Genomic DNA, 17,868 nt, shown 5'->3' with positions numbered 1-17,868 from the left:
TTAGTGGAGTGATCTTATCATTTCTTTGAAGTGAACTTGAGATGTTTTTGTGAGTGTGTTGGTAAGGTTTATTATTTGTTTTATTTATCTACTAACAATGTCTCAAAGTTCTAAAGGAAATGCAGATCAACCAAACTTGCAAATGAAAGCACTAATTAGAGAAATAATAAGAATGTTTCGGACAAAATTTGATGCTCTTCATGAAAATCTAGACCAAAGAAAAGATCAACCCCATGCTCAGAACAATGATACTCCTCGGAGGCAACAACCTCTTCCAGAAAATGATGTCCTAGACCAATATGATGAAGAAGAACCAACATTGATACAAGGACCCAGGCGTGCCAATGTTGATGATATATGAGCAACATCAAAATCAAAATTCCTCAATTTCAAGGAAAAACTGATCCAGAAGCCTATCTTGAATGGGAAAACAAGGTGGAACATGTTTTTAGTTGCCACAACTATTTCAAACTCAAGAAAGTGAGATTGCAGCCATGGAGTTTGTCGATTATGCTTTGATATGTTGGGATTAACTTACTATTACCCAGAGGAGGAATGAAGAGAGACAAATCTCAACATGGCTCGAAATGAAAGGTATCATGCGTAAACGTTTCATTCATACTCATTATCACTGGACTTGTTTCAGAAATTGTAGAACTTGAAACAAGGCCAACGGAATTTAGAGGTTTATTATAAGGAAATGGAAGTGGCAATGATCCGAGTCAAATTGAGGACGATTGTGAAACAACCATGGCTAGATTTCTTACCGGACTCAATCCCGAGATTGCCAACACACTAAAGTTGTACCATTACATAGAACTTGATTAAATGGTGCAAATGGCTATGAAAATAGAGAGGCAATTACGGAGAAGATCTATATCACGCACTACCATTCCTATACCTTCAAGATGGAGTCCCAACAATTTGAAGAAGTATACTCCTAATCCTACCAAGGAAAAGGCCGAATCATAAAGTTCTCCCAAACTCAACAAGGACATTCGAGGAAAAGAGACCTCTGAACAATCAAGAGACATCCGGTGCTTCAAATGTCTTGGGAGGGGACACGTCTCTACAACAAATTTAAAGTGTAGAATTTGGTGTCTCTCCTAGATCGGGAAACAACTAGGTTACCAACTTCTCCATTATTGAAGAAGCCTGGTTAACCTTACATCAAGTGGTATCAGAGCTTTGTCGAATTGACAATCAATTGCTGCAACAAAAAAAGCAAAAGAAAAAAGAAAAAGAAAAAGAAAAGAAAAAGATTCCTACAACAAATTTGGAGTGCAAAAGAAAGAAAAAAAGAATCAAAAGAAAAGAAAAAGTGAAACAAAGTTGCAAGGTACACTCAAAGAGAAGCACATTACAATCTTCCTTAACATCAAACTTGAAGGAGGTATCCTTGTTGTTTCTTGTGAAGGAAGATAGTAAGTGCTGCAACTTGAGTTGTAAGTTATCTTCATTTTCTATTTATTTTATTTCTTTTTTTCATCTTTTCTCATTTACTATCTTATCCTTTCTTAACCATTCTATCCTACCTTTATCATTTCTATACCATAACCATTTCCTTTTTAAGACGATGCATAAACAAAAAAACTTGCTCAATCTTGAGTTAGTTCTTTAAAGGACCCATAAGAGAGAATTGAGCGATAAAAGGCAAATGAGAGGATGAAATCAGAAGGGGATCATAAAAAAGCTAAGAACATATCACCGAGTGTAAACACGAGTGCGAGTGGACTGAAGTCTTAATTTTCTTTAGAGTGACCAAGTTAGGCTTTTTTGAGCGTGCTGGTAAGGTTTTAATTTTTTTAATTTTTTATACTAACAATGTCTTGTGATCTTCCATCTTTCCAAACATTGGAAGATGAACAGCAAAGAACAAACACATTTCACACTCGTTGGCATGTAAATGGTAAAGTGTGTCTTGTAGCTATTGATGGAGGAAGTTGTACAAACATTGCAAGCACATACATGGTCAAGAAGTTGGGACCTATAACATTCAAACATCCCAGCCCATATGTTTTGCAAGAATTAAATGAAGATGAAGAGTTCGAAGTCATAGGGGAAGTACTTGTACCCTTTTCAATTGGGAGATATGAAGATTAAGTCTTTTGTGATGTTGCTTCCATAAATTCAAGCCATCTTCTCTTCGGTCGACCTTGGCAGTTTGATAAACGAGCATTGTATGACTGAAGATGAGACTTTTGAACAAATATTATCTAACTTTACTCATTCTCCTATCTTTCCTTATGTTTTGCAGGGAAATTCAAAAGACATATCTTTTCGAGGATATGATTCAAGAATCATGGCTTTTGGAGGAGTAAAAGATGTGACTTTTGAAGAACTAATAGTCATGAGTTTTGGTGAATCAAAAAATAGGTCTTTTGATATTTCAAAGGTTATGCCATTTGAAGTTCCAAAAGAATCATTCCTTGAAGTGCCAAGAGTTGTGTTCGTTGACATTCCAAGTGCGTTGACAATTATGAAAAGAATTCAAAAACAAACTCCCATTAAACATCCACCCTGGTTTGATATGTCCATTCATCTTGTCAATAGTTTTTCATTTACTTTTTTTGATTCATTTTGCAGAAATTCAATTCATGTCTGTGGCATTATCTTATCAATTTGTGATGACAAGGATGATTCAAAAGACACAATTTGTCAAGGGAAATAACCAAGAGATGTGAATCATAAAGGCTTAATGGACGTGACCCTTCAAGAGCATAAAATCGTGAGTTTTAATGATCCAATGGACATGACTTTTGAGATGCCAAGGGATATGATCATTCTAATCAACATGTCTTTAATAGACATGATTTTTAACCAACCATCAAACACCAACAAGAAGTACAATTTTCCTTTATTTATATTCAATCGTGTTTTTACTTATGAGAGTTATCTTTCTTTTCAGGTCATGTACGTTTAAAGCACTTATTCAAAGGACATGACTTATGAAAAGAATCATTTCATAAAGATCCCTATTGCATCTATCTGATGGGAGGACAGTAAGGAGAAGTCACCTTTCGATTTGAGGACAGATCGCCCAAAAGAAGGGGAGGATGATGTGATCCTTTCTAGCTCCAACTTTCTCCATGATTTGATCACACCATGGGTTATACAAATCTGGTTCTAAGGGAATTCTTCCTTACTTTATCTTATATTTACTTATTTATGCACTATATATTATTATACTCATACATTTACAGATTAGACTATACCTGAATTATCATAACATGTGCCTTCATTCATTATATGGTTTGCATCATTGATTGATATTCAAGCATATAATCTTTAGTTATAATAATAATATTCATTCATTATCATATGATGCATGAGTTATTATTATAACCTATAGTCCATATCTTTATATTATATGTTATTTTCTTAAAATACTTAGCTTATATTATACTTTCTTTTGTAGGTGCATATTCGGCCACATAATGTGTAATACCCCAAATTTTGGTTAGTGACCAAAATGTAACTTTTGAAAGTTTGATGGTCAAAGTATAAAACTTGGAAGAAATTTTAGGGAATTAAGTGATAAAGTTCCTAAAAAGAATTTTATTCCATAGATAGATGGTTTACTCTTGAGGGTGGGGTTTTATGGAAATTATATTTTGGATTTTGAATTTTAGTAAAGAAAAAATAGAAATGGTTAAAACCGGTAGGGAATCAGTAATTTTAGATTTAATTGGAATTTACAAAAAATTTAAAGGATGTTATAAAATGGTTGGAAATATTATTTTAATATTTTGGATCAAAGAAATTTGGTCTGAAAATATGGAACTTTTCAAATTTAATCAAAACAGTGGAATTTAGTGACTAAATTGCAAGTTTTGAAATTTCATGGGAAATTTCAGAAATTAAAGTCAAAATAATTCATCTTTGACTTTTAATTATGATAAGGATGAGTTGTCATGGTTTTATGGTAAATAAGAAGATTCATTAAGGGTGATTTGGTCATATCTCAATTAAATAAATATAATATTCATTTATAGTGGAATATAGAGTAAAATAAGATGAATGCACCCAAATTTGCTATCTTTTTCTCCAAATCAGCCGTGGGTTCTCTCTCAAGGTAAGAGAAAAATTTCAACTCAATTTTCAAGCAATTTACTCAGGATCTTAAATAAGTTGTAAATAGAAAATTATTATACATGAAAAACTCTATCTTTTGGTACCAATATTGCATGGTAATCTTTTTGGTGTTCAAAGATCCTAAATTTAAGGGTTTGTGTTCATATAAGGGATCATGAAATTGAAGATGAATCTTGATGTTTGTGAAGTAGTTGATTCATATTTAAGCATGTAGGATGATTAGAACATGTTTAATGTTTTTAGAACTTGTTCTTTAAGTTTCGGCCACGGATGGTTTGATTTAGAAAAATTATATAAGGACTGGAAATGATGAAGGAAGTATTTTACAAGCCTTAGAAAATTTGAGGACCATTTCGTAAGTTTTGAAAAGTTGGGGATCAATTCAAAAATTTTGGAAAATAGATAGATTGTTGTGTAAGTGTTATATAATTGATGTACTACGCTGGAAATTGTTGATTGGGAATTAAATGAGTATTATATGTGAAAATGACTATTTTGGGAAGTTTGAAAAGTTTGGTGATTTAAGTACAACATTTGAATAGTAATAATTTCAATGATGGAATTATTGGTATTAAGAATCTCGGTGGTAAAATGGTGAAGGACCATTTTGAGTAAATTGGAAAAGTGGGTTCCAATACTAAAAAGAATTAATAAATGTTAAATTATTTTGTGGTGAATAGTTTGAAGTATGATTATGGAATATATTTTGGAAATATATTTATGTTAGTACAATACTAACATATATAGGTATGAATTTATATTTTGTACAGATTGTGATTTACACGGTGTTCAAAACGATACAAATATAAAAGAAAAGGGTTATTGTGGACAATAGTGAGGCTCATATTTTGGAAAATTATAAAGTGTCAAGATGAGTGCAATACATGCATGAAATTATACATGGACGTTTTATACATCATCAGGAAGACTTGCGATAAGTCGACCTTGTTTTATCAGCATGATATTATATCATATTTTTAGAAACTGACATGACATTGATATGTCAGAGTATGAAATTATAATGCATTGATTTTGGAAAATGTGATATTTTACCATGAATGTTATTTCGGGTATGAACTGCCCCATTGTTAAATATTGATAATATACTTTGCAATGGATGGATTAAATAAAATAGACTGTACACCCAAGTAAGTCATTGAGGGGAAGGGTATAGTTGGCATGACATAGAGTCCAGCAGTAGGCTGCATATTCGGGAATACACTAAAGGATACCTAGTGTATATGGTGGGCACGACCTTATGTGTCATATTCGGGACTGTACTTAAGGATACCTAGTACATATGGTGGACATGACCTTATGTGTCATACTCGGGATTGCATTACGGTGTATATATTTGACTCGTGTACCAGGATCCTCAGGGTTTTATACTGGGCTATTGTCTATGGTTTTATACATTATTGGTTAATAAATGGTAAGCATGAAATTAAGCTTACGAGCTTAAGAAATTAATGGCAAGTATATTGGTAAGGAATTTTATATTCAGTGATATTATTTTTGATCATGGTAAAATATTGAATATGCTGATAATATAATTTTAAGGTATTTGGTTTTTATAATAAAATTATGCATGAATTGTATTGCACTGTAAAATGTTTTAATTGCCTCACTATCTATATACTTAGCGTGAGATGATTTTCACGCGTAGGTAAAAAGCCCGTAGAAGAATAGAGAGTTCAAAGCAACATCAAGCATCAAGAAGTATATTTCCTTATCAGTAAGACATCCTAATATGTGATGTAGATTTAATTAGTGGCATGTAATTATTATGTTTTATTTCTTTGTTGAACAAAATTTGAAAAAAAATGAAATTTTATGAACTTATATGTATTTTCGCAGTTATTGGAGCGGTTACTATAGCAATGAACAGTAACTACGTTTTAGCCAATTTTCCAAAATGTAAAAGGGGAACTGATTCCCCCAACAGGGAACCGATTCCCCCACTATTCACGGGTACTATTCACTATTTAAAAAAATGTTTTGAATTAAATTGGTTATAACGAAACATGATTTATACGATATGAAATTTTTATAATATCATTTACTATTTTAAGTAAATAAATTTTTAAATTGTTTTTGAACTGTAAAATGGTTTTAAAAATTCGGATAACATCTATAATCTGTATAGGTATAATTATACGGGTTATGGGTGTTACATGATGGGAGCTGACTTAAATCTAGCATTGTAGTCCAAGAGTTATGGAAACTTGACTAGGACAACTCTGGGACAGCTCAAGAACATTTTGGGACAAAGTTGCAAGTTGACCCCTGAGCTTATAGCTCACTTGAGCTGGACTTTTGAGCTAGCTAAAGACCTCATTTCAGCTGGAGAGTTACAGCATCATCTTAACCACACAGAGCACTACAAATATAGTCTAGGTTAATTTTTGTGGTTTTGTACCTTTTTGCGAAGAGTTGCTATTCCGAGAAGTGCCTTTTCACAAGGAGCTGTCATATGACTCATCTACATGTTTTTCATCTATGGTAGCTCAACTTCAGCTCAAACACTTGGAAATTAGCTTAAATGATGAAAGGTTATCTTCCACAAATGTGACCTTTCATAACAAGTTGTTGCCCAATTGATGACATGTCATTTAGACCCAAAGTTGATGCCAACTCATTCCTAACTTGCTGCTCATCTTCATGCCATGGAGAAGTCCACACCTTAAGAATTCTACACCACCCATGGGAGTGCGTCATGACCAGCCCACACATATTCCATACGTGTGGATGAAATGGGCACCAAAGTGAAGAGACTTCTCCCTATTCGACCAAAGCAAGGCATTGCTTCAAAGTTGATGCCAAGATGAACCATAAGAAGACCATTCGGCCAAGGACATTTCCTTTCATCCAAGCATCATGCACTTTCAATTTAAATCTTGTACTTTGCCGAAAAGGCATGCATCTATTCGGCCAAGCCTATACAAATCTATAAATAGGCTTTGGCATTCATTTCTAAACAGAACCCTTTTGATAATTCAAATCCTTGTGAGATTATTCTCTCTTCAAGTTCTTTTTAGAACTATATCGATTAAGAAAGCTTTTCTAAAGTTTGTGGCGTCAATCCCTTCCTTGATACTTCTGGTTCCTAGTTCATATAACTAGTGGGTTAAAGTCCTTGCTACCATCCCTTATAAGACTTATAAGAAATGGGTCTTTGTTCTTTATAACATTGGTTCCTTCTTAGTTTTATAAGATACTATTTCCATCACCATCTTTCCATCACCATCCTTCACAACATTCATGCCCATATCATCATCCTTCCATTTCCATCTCTTCATCATTAAATAATCCTTCATTCATCAACAAGGCATACTTCATTACCACCATTGGAGGCCGAAGTCAACATCACTTGAAGGAGATTTATTCAACATTTCCACAGCCTACTTTGATATCATTTCTTGCCATTTCATATCTTATCATTTCCTTTCTTCTACCATATTTCTATTTTAATCATTTCTTTCTTTTAATTTTTGCAGAATACTTATCAATTAAAACTGTAGCATTTGGTGTATGTCCTAGATCAGGAAACAACAAGGTTGCCAACTTCTCCATTATTGATGAAGCCTGGTTAGCCTTACATCAAGTGGTATCAGAGCTTTGTCGGATTGACAATCAAGTGCTGCAACAAAAAAAAGCAAAACAAAGAAGAAAAACAAAAAGAAAAAGACTCCTACAACAAATTTGGAGTGCAAAAGAAAGAAAAAAAGAATCAAAAGCAAAGAAAAAGTGAAGTAAAGTTGCAAAGTACACTCAAAGAGAAGCACATTACAATCTGCCCCAACATCAAACTTGAAGTAGGTATCCTTGTTGTTTCTTGTGAATGAAGATATTAAGTGTTGTAACTTGAGTTGTAAGTTATCCTCATTTTTATTTATTTCATTTATTTTTATTTCATCTTTTCTCATTTACTACCTTATCCTTTCTTAAACATTATATCCTACCTTTATCATTTCTATACCAGAACCATTTCCTTTTTAAGCCGACGTACACATAATGAAACTTGCTCAATCTTGAGTTAGTTCTTTAAAGGATCCATAAGAGAGAATTGAGCGATAAAAGGCAAACGAGATGGTAAGATCAGAAGGGGGATAATAAAAAAACCAAGAACATATCCCCGAGTGTAAACACGAGTGCGAGTGGAGTGAAGTCTTAATTTTCTTTGGAGTGACCAAGTGAGGCTTTTTTGAGTGTGCTGATAAGATTTTAATTTTTTTAATTTTTATACTAACAATGTCTTGTGATCTTCCATCTTTCCAAACATTGGAGGATAAACAACAAAGAACAAACATATTTCACACTCATTGCCATGTAAATGGTAAAGTGTGTCTTGTAGCTATTGATAGAGGAAGTTGTACAAACATTTCAAGCACATACATGGTAAAGAAGTTGGGACTTACAACATTCAAACATCTCAGCCCATATGTTTTGCAAGGATTAAATGAAGATGAAGACTTTGAATTCATAGAGCAAGTACTTGTGCCCTTTTTAATTGGGAGATATGAAGATGAAGTCTTTTGTGATGTTGCTTCCATAAATTTAAGTCATTTTCTTTTCGGTCGACCTTGGCAGTTTGATAAACGAGCATTGTATGATGGATTCAAAAATCGGTATTCATTATACCACAATAAAAGAAAAATCATCTTGACTCTATTATCCTCTAGCCGAGTAAATGAAGATCAAAACACCATGAGGGAAAACATTAAAATAATGAAGGGGCAACTTGAAGAAGAACATTTGGAAGAAAGTTACAGTGAAGGAATGCAATTTGCAATTGAACAAAACGTTGAAAATGATGAAAATCAGAGAGTGGATGAAGAACACATTGGAATTAAATTGAGAGGAATAAGATTAGAACAAAAGATGAGACTTTTGAACAAATTTTATCTAACTTTACTCCTTCTCATATCTTTCCTTATGTTTTGTGGGGAAATTCAAAAGACATATCTTTTCGAGGAGATGATTCAAGAATCATGGCTTTTTGAGGACTAAAAGATGTGACATTTGAAGAACCAATAGTCATGAGTTTTGGTGAATCACAAAACATGTCTTTTGATATTTCAAAGGTTATACCATTTGAAGTTCTAAAACAAGAATTCCTTGAAGTGCCAAGAGTTGTGTTCGTTGACATTCCAAGTGCATTGCCAATTATGAAAAGAATTCAGCAACCAACTTCTATTAAACATCCTCCCTGGTTTGATGTGTCCATTCATCTTGTCAATAGTTTTTCATTTACTTATTTTGATTCATTTTGTAGCAATTCAATTCATGTCTGTGGCATTATCTTATCAATTTGTGATGACAAGGATGATTCAAAAGAAACAATTTGTCAAGGGAAATAGCCAAGAGACGTGAATCATAAAGGCTTAATGGACGTGACCCTTCAAGAGCATAAAATCGTGAATTTTCATGATACAATAGACATGACTTTTGACATGCCAAGGGACATGATCATTCAAAGCAACATGTCTTCAACAGACATGATTTTTAACCAACCATCAAACACCAACAGGAAATACAATTTTCCTTTATTTATATTCAATCATGTTTTTACTTATAAGAGTTATCTTTATTTTCAGGCCATGTACATTCAAAGAACTTATTCAAACGACATGACTTATGAAAATAATCTTTTCATAAAGATCCCTGTTGTATCTATCGAATGGGAGGACACTAAGGAGAAGTCACCTTTCGATTTGAGGACAAATCGCCCAAAAGAAGGGGAGGATGATGTGATCATGTCTATCCCCATTTTTCCATGATTTGATCACACCATGAGGTTATACAAATATGTTTCTAAGGTTATACATGTGCATTCATTCATTATATGGTTTGAATCATTGATTGATATTCAAGCATATAATCTATAGTTATAATAATAATATTCATTCATTATCATATGATGCATGAGTTATTATTATAACCTATAGTCCATATCTTTATATTATAAGTTATTTACTTTAAATACTTAGCTTATATTATGATTTCTTTTATAGATGCATATTCGGACACATGATGGGAGCTGAGTTAAACCTAGCATTGGAGTCCAAGAGCTATGGAAACTTGACTTGGATAACTCCAGGACAGCTCTAGAACATTTTGGGACAAAGTTTCCAGATAGCTCACTTGAGCTAGACTTTTGAGCTAGCTAGAGACCTCATTTCAGCTGAAGAGTTACACCATCATCTTCACCACACAAAGCACTACAAATATGGTCTAGGCCAATTTTTGTGGGTTCGTACATTTTGGCGAAGAGTTGTCATTCTGAGAAGTGCCTTTTCTCAAGGAGTTGTCCTATGACTCATCTACATGTCCTTCATCTATGGCCAGCTCAACTTCAGCTGAAACACTTGGCAAGTAGCTTAATGATGAAAGGTTACCTTCCACAAATGTGACATTTCATAACGAGTTGTTGCCCAATTTATGACATGTCATTTAGACCTATAGTTGATGTCATGTCACGCCTAACTTGCTGCTCATCTTCACGCCATGGAGAATTCGACACCTTAAGCATTCTACACCACCCATGTGAGTGCCTCATGACCAACCCACACAAGTGCCATACGTGTGGATGAAATGGGCGTCCAAGTGAAGAGACTTCTCCCTATTCGGCCAAAGCAAGGCATTCCTTCAAAGTTGGCACCAAGATGAACCATAAGAAGAGCATTAGGCCAAGGACATTTCCTTTCATCAAAGCATCATGCACTTTCAATTTAAATCATGTACTTTTCCAAAAAGGCATGCATCTATTTGGCCAAGCCTATACAAATCTATAAATAGGCTTTGGTATTCATTTGTAAACAGAACCCTTTTGATAAATCAAATCCATATGAGATTATTCTCTCTTCAAGTTCTTTTTAGAACTATATCGATTAAGCAAGCTTTTCTAAAGTTTGTGGCATCAATCCTTTCCTTGATACTTCTGGTTCCTAGTTCATATAACTAGTGGGTTAAAGTCCTTGCTACCATCCATTGTAAGACTTATAAGAAATGGGTCTTTGTTCTTTATAACATTGGTTCCTTCTGAGTTTTATAAGATACTATTTCTATCACCATCTTTCCATCACCATCCTCCACACCATTCACGCCCACATCATCATCCTTCCATTTACATCTCTTCATCATTAAATCATCCTTCATTCATCAACAAGGCATACTTCATTACCACCATTGGAGGCTGAAGTCAACATCACTTGAAGGAGATTTATTCAACATTTCTGCAGCCTACTTTGATATAATTTCTTACCATTTCCTTTCTTATCATTTCCTTTCTTCTTCCATATTTCCATTTTAATCATTTAATCTTTTAATTTTTGCATAATACTTATCAATTCAAACTGTAGCATTTGGTGTCTCTCCTAGATTGGGAAACAACAAGGTTTCCAACTTCTCCATTATTGAAGAAGCCTGGTTAGCCTTACATCAAGTGGTATCAAAGCTTTGTCGGATTGACAATTTAGTGCTGCAACAAAAAAAAAAGAAAAAGAAAGAAGAAAAAGAAAAAAGAAAAAAAATACTCCTACAACAAATTTGGAGTGCAAAAGAAAGAAAAAGAAGAATCAAAAGCAAAGAAAAAGTGAAGCAAAGTTGCAAAGTACACTCAAAGAGAAACACATTACAATCTGCCCCAACATTAAACTTGAAGGAGGTATCCTTGATGTTTCTTGTGAAGGAAGATAGTAAGTGTTGCAACTTGAGTTGTAAGTTATCTTCATTTTCTATTTATTTTATTTCTTTTTCTTTCATCTTTTCTCATTTACTACCTTATCCTTTCTTAACCATTCTATCCTACCTTTATCATTTCTATACCAGAACCATTTCCTTTTTAAGCCGTCGCACAAACAAAGAAACTTGCTCAATCTTGAGTTAGTTCTTTAAAGGACCCATAAGAGAGAATTGAGCGGTAAAAGGCAAACGAGAGGGTGAGATCATAAAAAAGCCAAGAACATATCACCGAGTGTAAACACGAGTGCGAGTGGTGTGCAGTCTTAATTTTCTTTGGAGTGACCAAGTGAGGCTTTTTTGAGCGTGCTGGTAAGGTTTTAATTTTTTTTTAATTTTTATACTAACAATGTCTTGTGATCTTCCATCTTTCCAAACATTGGAGGATGAACAGTAAAGAACAAACACATTTCACACTCGTTGCCATGTAAATGATAAAGTGTGTCTTGTAGCTATTGATGGAATAAGTTGTACAAACATTGCAAGCACATACATGGTCGAGAAGTTGGGACTTACAACATTCAAACATCCCAGCCCATATGTTTTGCAAGGATTAAATGAAGATGAAGAGTTCGAAGTCATAGAGCAAGTACTTGTGCCCTTTTCAATTGGGAGATATGAAGATGAAGTCTTTTGTGATGTTGCTTCTATAAATTCAAGCCATCTTCTTTTAGGTCGACCTTGGAAGTTTGATAAATGAGCATTGCATGATGGATTCACAAATCGATATCCATTCTACCATAATAAAAGAAAAATCATCTTGACTCCATTATCCTCTAGCTGAGTAAATGAAGATCAAAACACCTTGAGGGAACACATTAAAACAATAAAGGGCTAACTTGAAGAAGAACGTTTGGAAGAAAGTTGCAGTGAAGGAATGCAATTTGAAATTGAACAAAACTTTGAAAATGATGAAAATCAGAGAGTGGATGAAGAACACATTGGAATTAAAAATGAGAGGAATGAGATTGAAGATGAGACTTTTGAAGAAATTTTATCTAACTTTACTCTTTCTCTTATCTTTCCTTATGTTTTGCAGTGAAATTCAAAAGACATATCTTTTCGAGGAGATGATTCAAGAATATGGCTTTTAGAGGACTAAAAGATGTGACTTTTGAAGAACCAATAGTCATGAGTTTTGGTGAATCACAAAACATGTCTTTTGATATTTCAAAGGTTATACCATTTTACGTTCCAAAAGAAGCATTCCTTGAAGTGCCAAGAGTTGTGTTTGTTGACATTCCAAGTGCATTGCCAATTAAGAAAAGAATTCAGTGACCAATTCCCATTAAACATCCACCCTGGTTTGATATGTCCATTCATCTTATCAATAGTTTTTCATTTACTTATTTTGATTCATTTTGCAGCAATTCAATTCATGTCTGTGGCATTATCTTATCAATTTGTGATGACAAGGATGATTCAAAAGACACAATTCGTCAAGGGAAAGAGCCAAGAGACATGAATCATAAAGGCTTAATGGACGTGACCCTTCAATAGCATAAAATCGTGAATTTTCATGATCCAATGGACATGAGTTTTGAGATGCCAAGGGACATTATCATTCAAAGCAACATGTCTTCAATAGACATGATTTTTAACCAACCATCAAACACCAACAGGAAGTACAATTTTCCTTTATTTATATTCAATCACGTTTTTACTTATGAGAGTTATCTTTCTTGTCAAGCCATGTACATTCAAAGTACTTATTCAAAGTACATGAATTATGAAAAGAATCTTTCATAAAGATCCATGTTGCATCTATCGGATGGGAGGACACTAAGGAGAAGTCACTTTTCGATTTGAGGACAAATCGCCCAAAAGAATGGGAGGATGATGTGATCCTGTCTAGCTCCAACTTTCTCCATGATTTGATCACACCATGAGGTTATACAAATCTGGTTCTAAGGGAGTTCTTCCTTACTTTATCTTATATTTACTTATTTATCCACTATATATTATTATAAGCATACATTTGCAGATTAGACTATACCTGAATTATCAAAGCATGTGTATTCATTCATTATATAGTTTGCATCATTGATTGATATTCAAGCATATAATCTATAGTTATAATAATAATATTCATTCATTATCATATCATGCATGAGTTATTATTATAACATATAGTCCATATCTTTATATTATAAGTTATTTACTTTAAATACTTAGCTTATATTATGCTTTCTTTTGTAGGTGCATATTCAACCACATGATGGGAGCTAACTTAAAGCTAGTATTGGAGTCCAAGAGCTATGGAAACTTGACTAGGACAACTCCAGGATAGCTCAAGAACATTTTAGGACAAAGTTACGAGCTGACCCCCGAGCTCATAGCTTACTTGAGCTGGACTTTTGAGCTAGGTAGAGACCTCATTTCAGCTGGAGAGTTACACCATCATCTTAACCACACAGAGCACTACAAATATGGTCTAGGTTAATTTTTGTGGGTTTGTACCTTTTCGCGAAGAGTTACCATTCCGAGAAGTGCCTTTTCACAAGAAGCTGTCCTATGACTCTTCTACATGTCCTTCATCTATGGCCAGCTCAACTTCAGCTCAAACACTTGGAAAGTAGCTTAAATGATGAAAGGTTACCTTCCACAAATGTGACATTTAATAACTAGTTGCTACCCAATTTATGACATATCATTTAGACCTATAGTTGATGCCAAGTCACGCCTAACTTACTACTCATCTTCACGCCATGGAGGAGTCCACACCTTAAGCATTCTACACCACCCATGTGAGTGCCTCATGACTAGCCCACACATGTGCCATAGGTGTGGATGAAATGGGCGCCAAAGTGAAGAAACTTCTCCCTATTTGGCCAAAACAAGGTATTGTTTAAAAGTTGGTGCCAAGATGAACCATAAGAAGATCATTCGGCCAAGGACATTTCCTTTTATCCAAGCATCATGCACTTTCAATTTAAATCTTGTACTTTGCCGATAAGGCATGCATCTATTCGGCCAAGCCTATACAAACCTATAAATAGGCTTTGTCATTCATTTGTAAACAGAACCCTTTTGATAAATCAAATCCTTGTGAGATTATTCTCTCTTCAAGTTCTTTTTAGAACTATATCGATTAAGCAAGCTTTTCTAAAGTGTGTGGCGTCAATCCCTTCCTTGATACTTCTGATTCCTAGTTCATATAACTAGTGGGTCAAAGTCCTTGCTACCATCCCTTATAAGACTTATAAGAAACAGGTCTTTGTTCTTTATAGCATTGGTTCCTTCTTAGTTTTATAAGATACTATTTCCATCACCATCCCCTATCACCATTCACGCCCATATCATCATCCTTCCATTACCATCTCTTTATCATTAAATCATCCTTCATTCATCAACAAGGCATACTTCATTACCACCATTGGAGGCTGAAATCAACATCACTTGAAGGAGATTTATTCAACATTTCCGTAATCTACATTGATATAATTTCTTGCCATTTCCTTTCTTCTTCTATATTTCCATTTTAATCATTTCTTTCTTTTAATTTTTGTAGAATACTTATCAATTCAAAGTGTAGCATTTTGTGTCTATCCTAGATCAAGAAATAACATGGTTGCCAACTTCTCCATTATTAAAGGTTATCAACTTCTCCATTATTGATGAAGCCTGGTTAGCCTTATATCATTTACTCCTTGGAAGACCATGGCAATATGACAAAAAGATCATCCCTGATTGTTTTACCAATCTGTATTCATTCAACCATGGAGGAAAGAAGATTATCCTAACACCCTTGACGCCTAAACAAGTCCAAATTGATCAAATCAAGATGAAACAAAGTGTTGATGCTATTAGGAAAGGAAAATCGAAGGCAAACCAGGAGGAAACTAGTCCAAAAACAAGTGCTTATACATCTAAGGGCTTGTTACAAAGATGTTTATTGACGAGACGCAAGGTTGATGAAGATTTTTCTAACTTTAACAATGCAAGCGTTTCCTTTGATTTGCAGGATGATCGAAATGACATAATCCATAAATTTGGGGGACTAAAGGACTTGACCTTTTAAGAGCCAAGAGGTGCGACTATTGAAAAGCAAAGAGTAGTAATTCTTCATCCAAAGGATGTAACCCTTCAGGCATCAAGAGTTATGCCCAATGAAAGGCAAAGGGAGGCGATTCTTCACTCAAGGGACATGACTTATGAAAACTATAAGGACATCACCATTATAAGAGTCATCACTTTTCATGAATCAACTGAAGTACAAAGGGGCATGATTCTTGGAATGCAAAAGGGCACAAACATTCAAAGAAAAATAACTTCAATAGACATGAACTTTAAAGATACATTTTACAGGAAGTATTTCTTAACTTTAGATATGTTTGATCACATTTTTACTAATGAAAGTTTTCTTTCTTTTCAGGTCAAGAACTTCCAAATCCTTCTTTCAAAGGACATGAACCTTTTCATAAAGGAACTTATTGAATGGAAGGACCCTAGGAAAAAAGACCTTTCGATTTGAGGACAAATCGATTAAAAGAAGAGGAGGATGATGTGATCCAATTCAACATCATATATACAATGGCCTTTCCAACCTTACAAGGAAAGAATCTTTCTAACTCTATACATAAATATGCTTATTTCATATGTTATAATATAATTATTATCATATATATATTATATCTATAGCTATTGTTATAATATCTTATTCATTAATATGTGAGATATTAGTTATTATTATATACTATAGTTCACATTCTTATATTATACACGTTATATAAGTTTACATACTTGGATTATTTCCTTATGTATGTATGTAGGCATATTCGACCAACACTTGGGAGCTACATTGGAGCTAAATGGAGCATATAACAACAAGAAAACTCACATAAGGACGTTTAGGAGAGCATAAGGACTCATTGGTGAAAAGTTATCCGGAGGCCGTGAGCTCATAGCTGGATTGAGCTGAAGATTTGAGCTACAAGATGACCTCATTTCAACTAGGGAGCTGCACCATCATCATCACCACTTAGGACACTTCAAATATGTCCTAAGTCAAAATTTGTGAAATCGTACCTTTTCGTGAATAGTTGCCACATCAGGAGGTACATTTTCATAAAGAGCAGCCCAAACGTTCACTATGTTACAAGTTATCTAAGGCCAGCTCATTTTCAGCTCATTCACACCTGAAGTAGCTCAAACATGAAGGGTTACCTTTTCCAAACATTGTGACCTTTCATGAATGATGCTGCCCTTGAAGTTTCCTTTTCATCTAGGATCACGTTGGTGAAGAAATTACAACCATTGGAGGCTTAAATCACCAATATACATGAGATAGAGCTCCATGCCTATTCGGCCACAACACATGCCATGCACATGAGAGCCTTTGGCGCCAAACATGAGGAGACACATCATCATTCGGCCAAGGAGAGAAAAATGGTGCCAAGATGAGCAAGAATGCCCATTCGGCCAAGGGAGATGTCTTCCCATACTTAGTCGAACCATCAAGATCCTTCATGAAGGGTTAGCCTAACCATCACAAGGCCAAAGGACTCAACCATTCATTTTAAGCATTATGTACTTCCATCAAAAGTCATGCACCAACCGAATACCTATGTAACCATTCGACCAAGCCCTCTCATTTCCTGTAAATAGAGAGGCTTGCCTTCATTTGTACTCATCTCATTTATTAAAATTAATCTTGTGAGTTAATTTCTCTTCAAGTTCTTAGTGAACTTTATCGATTAAGCAAGTATAATTCATATACTTATGGCGTCATTCATTCTCTTTTGATTCTTAAATTCCTAGATTGATATCTAGTGGGTTGAAGACACTGCTACCACCCCTCAAGCAAGTTTGTCAAGAACGGGATTGTGCTTCCTAGCATTGTTTCCTCTTTGGCGTGTTTGAGACACAACCTTACCACAATCTCCATTTTATCATCAACACCATCAATATCATCCATCATGACCATCAATTTCGCAGCCATCTCTATTCCATATTTATTTCAATTCATTTCTTATCTTTATTATTCCATTTATTCTTCCTTTATTAATCATATTCCTTTCTTATCTTTGTTGT

Source organism: Hibiscus syriacus, unplaced genomic scaffold, assembly GCF_006381635.1.
Source record: "Hibiscus syriacus cultivar Baekdansim isolate YM2019G1 unplaced genomic scaffold, ASM638163v2 tig00113725_pilon, whole genome shotgun sequence".
NCBI lineage: Eukaryota > Viridiplantae > Streptophyta > Magnoliopsida > Malvales > Malvaceae > Hibiscus > Hibiscus syriacus.
This window is presented reverse-complemented; position numbering follows the sequence as displayed.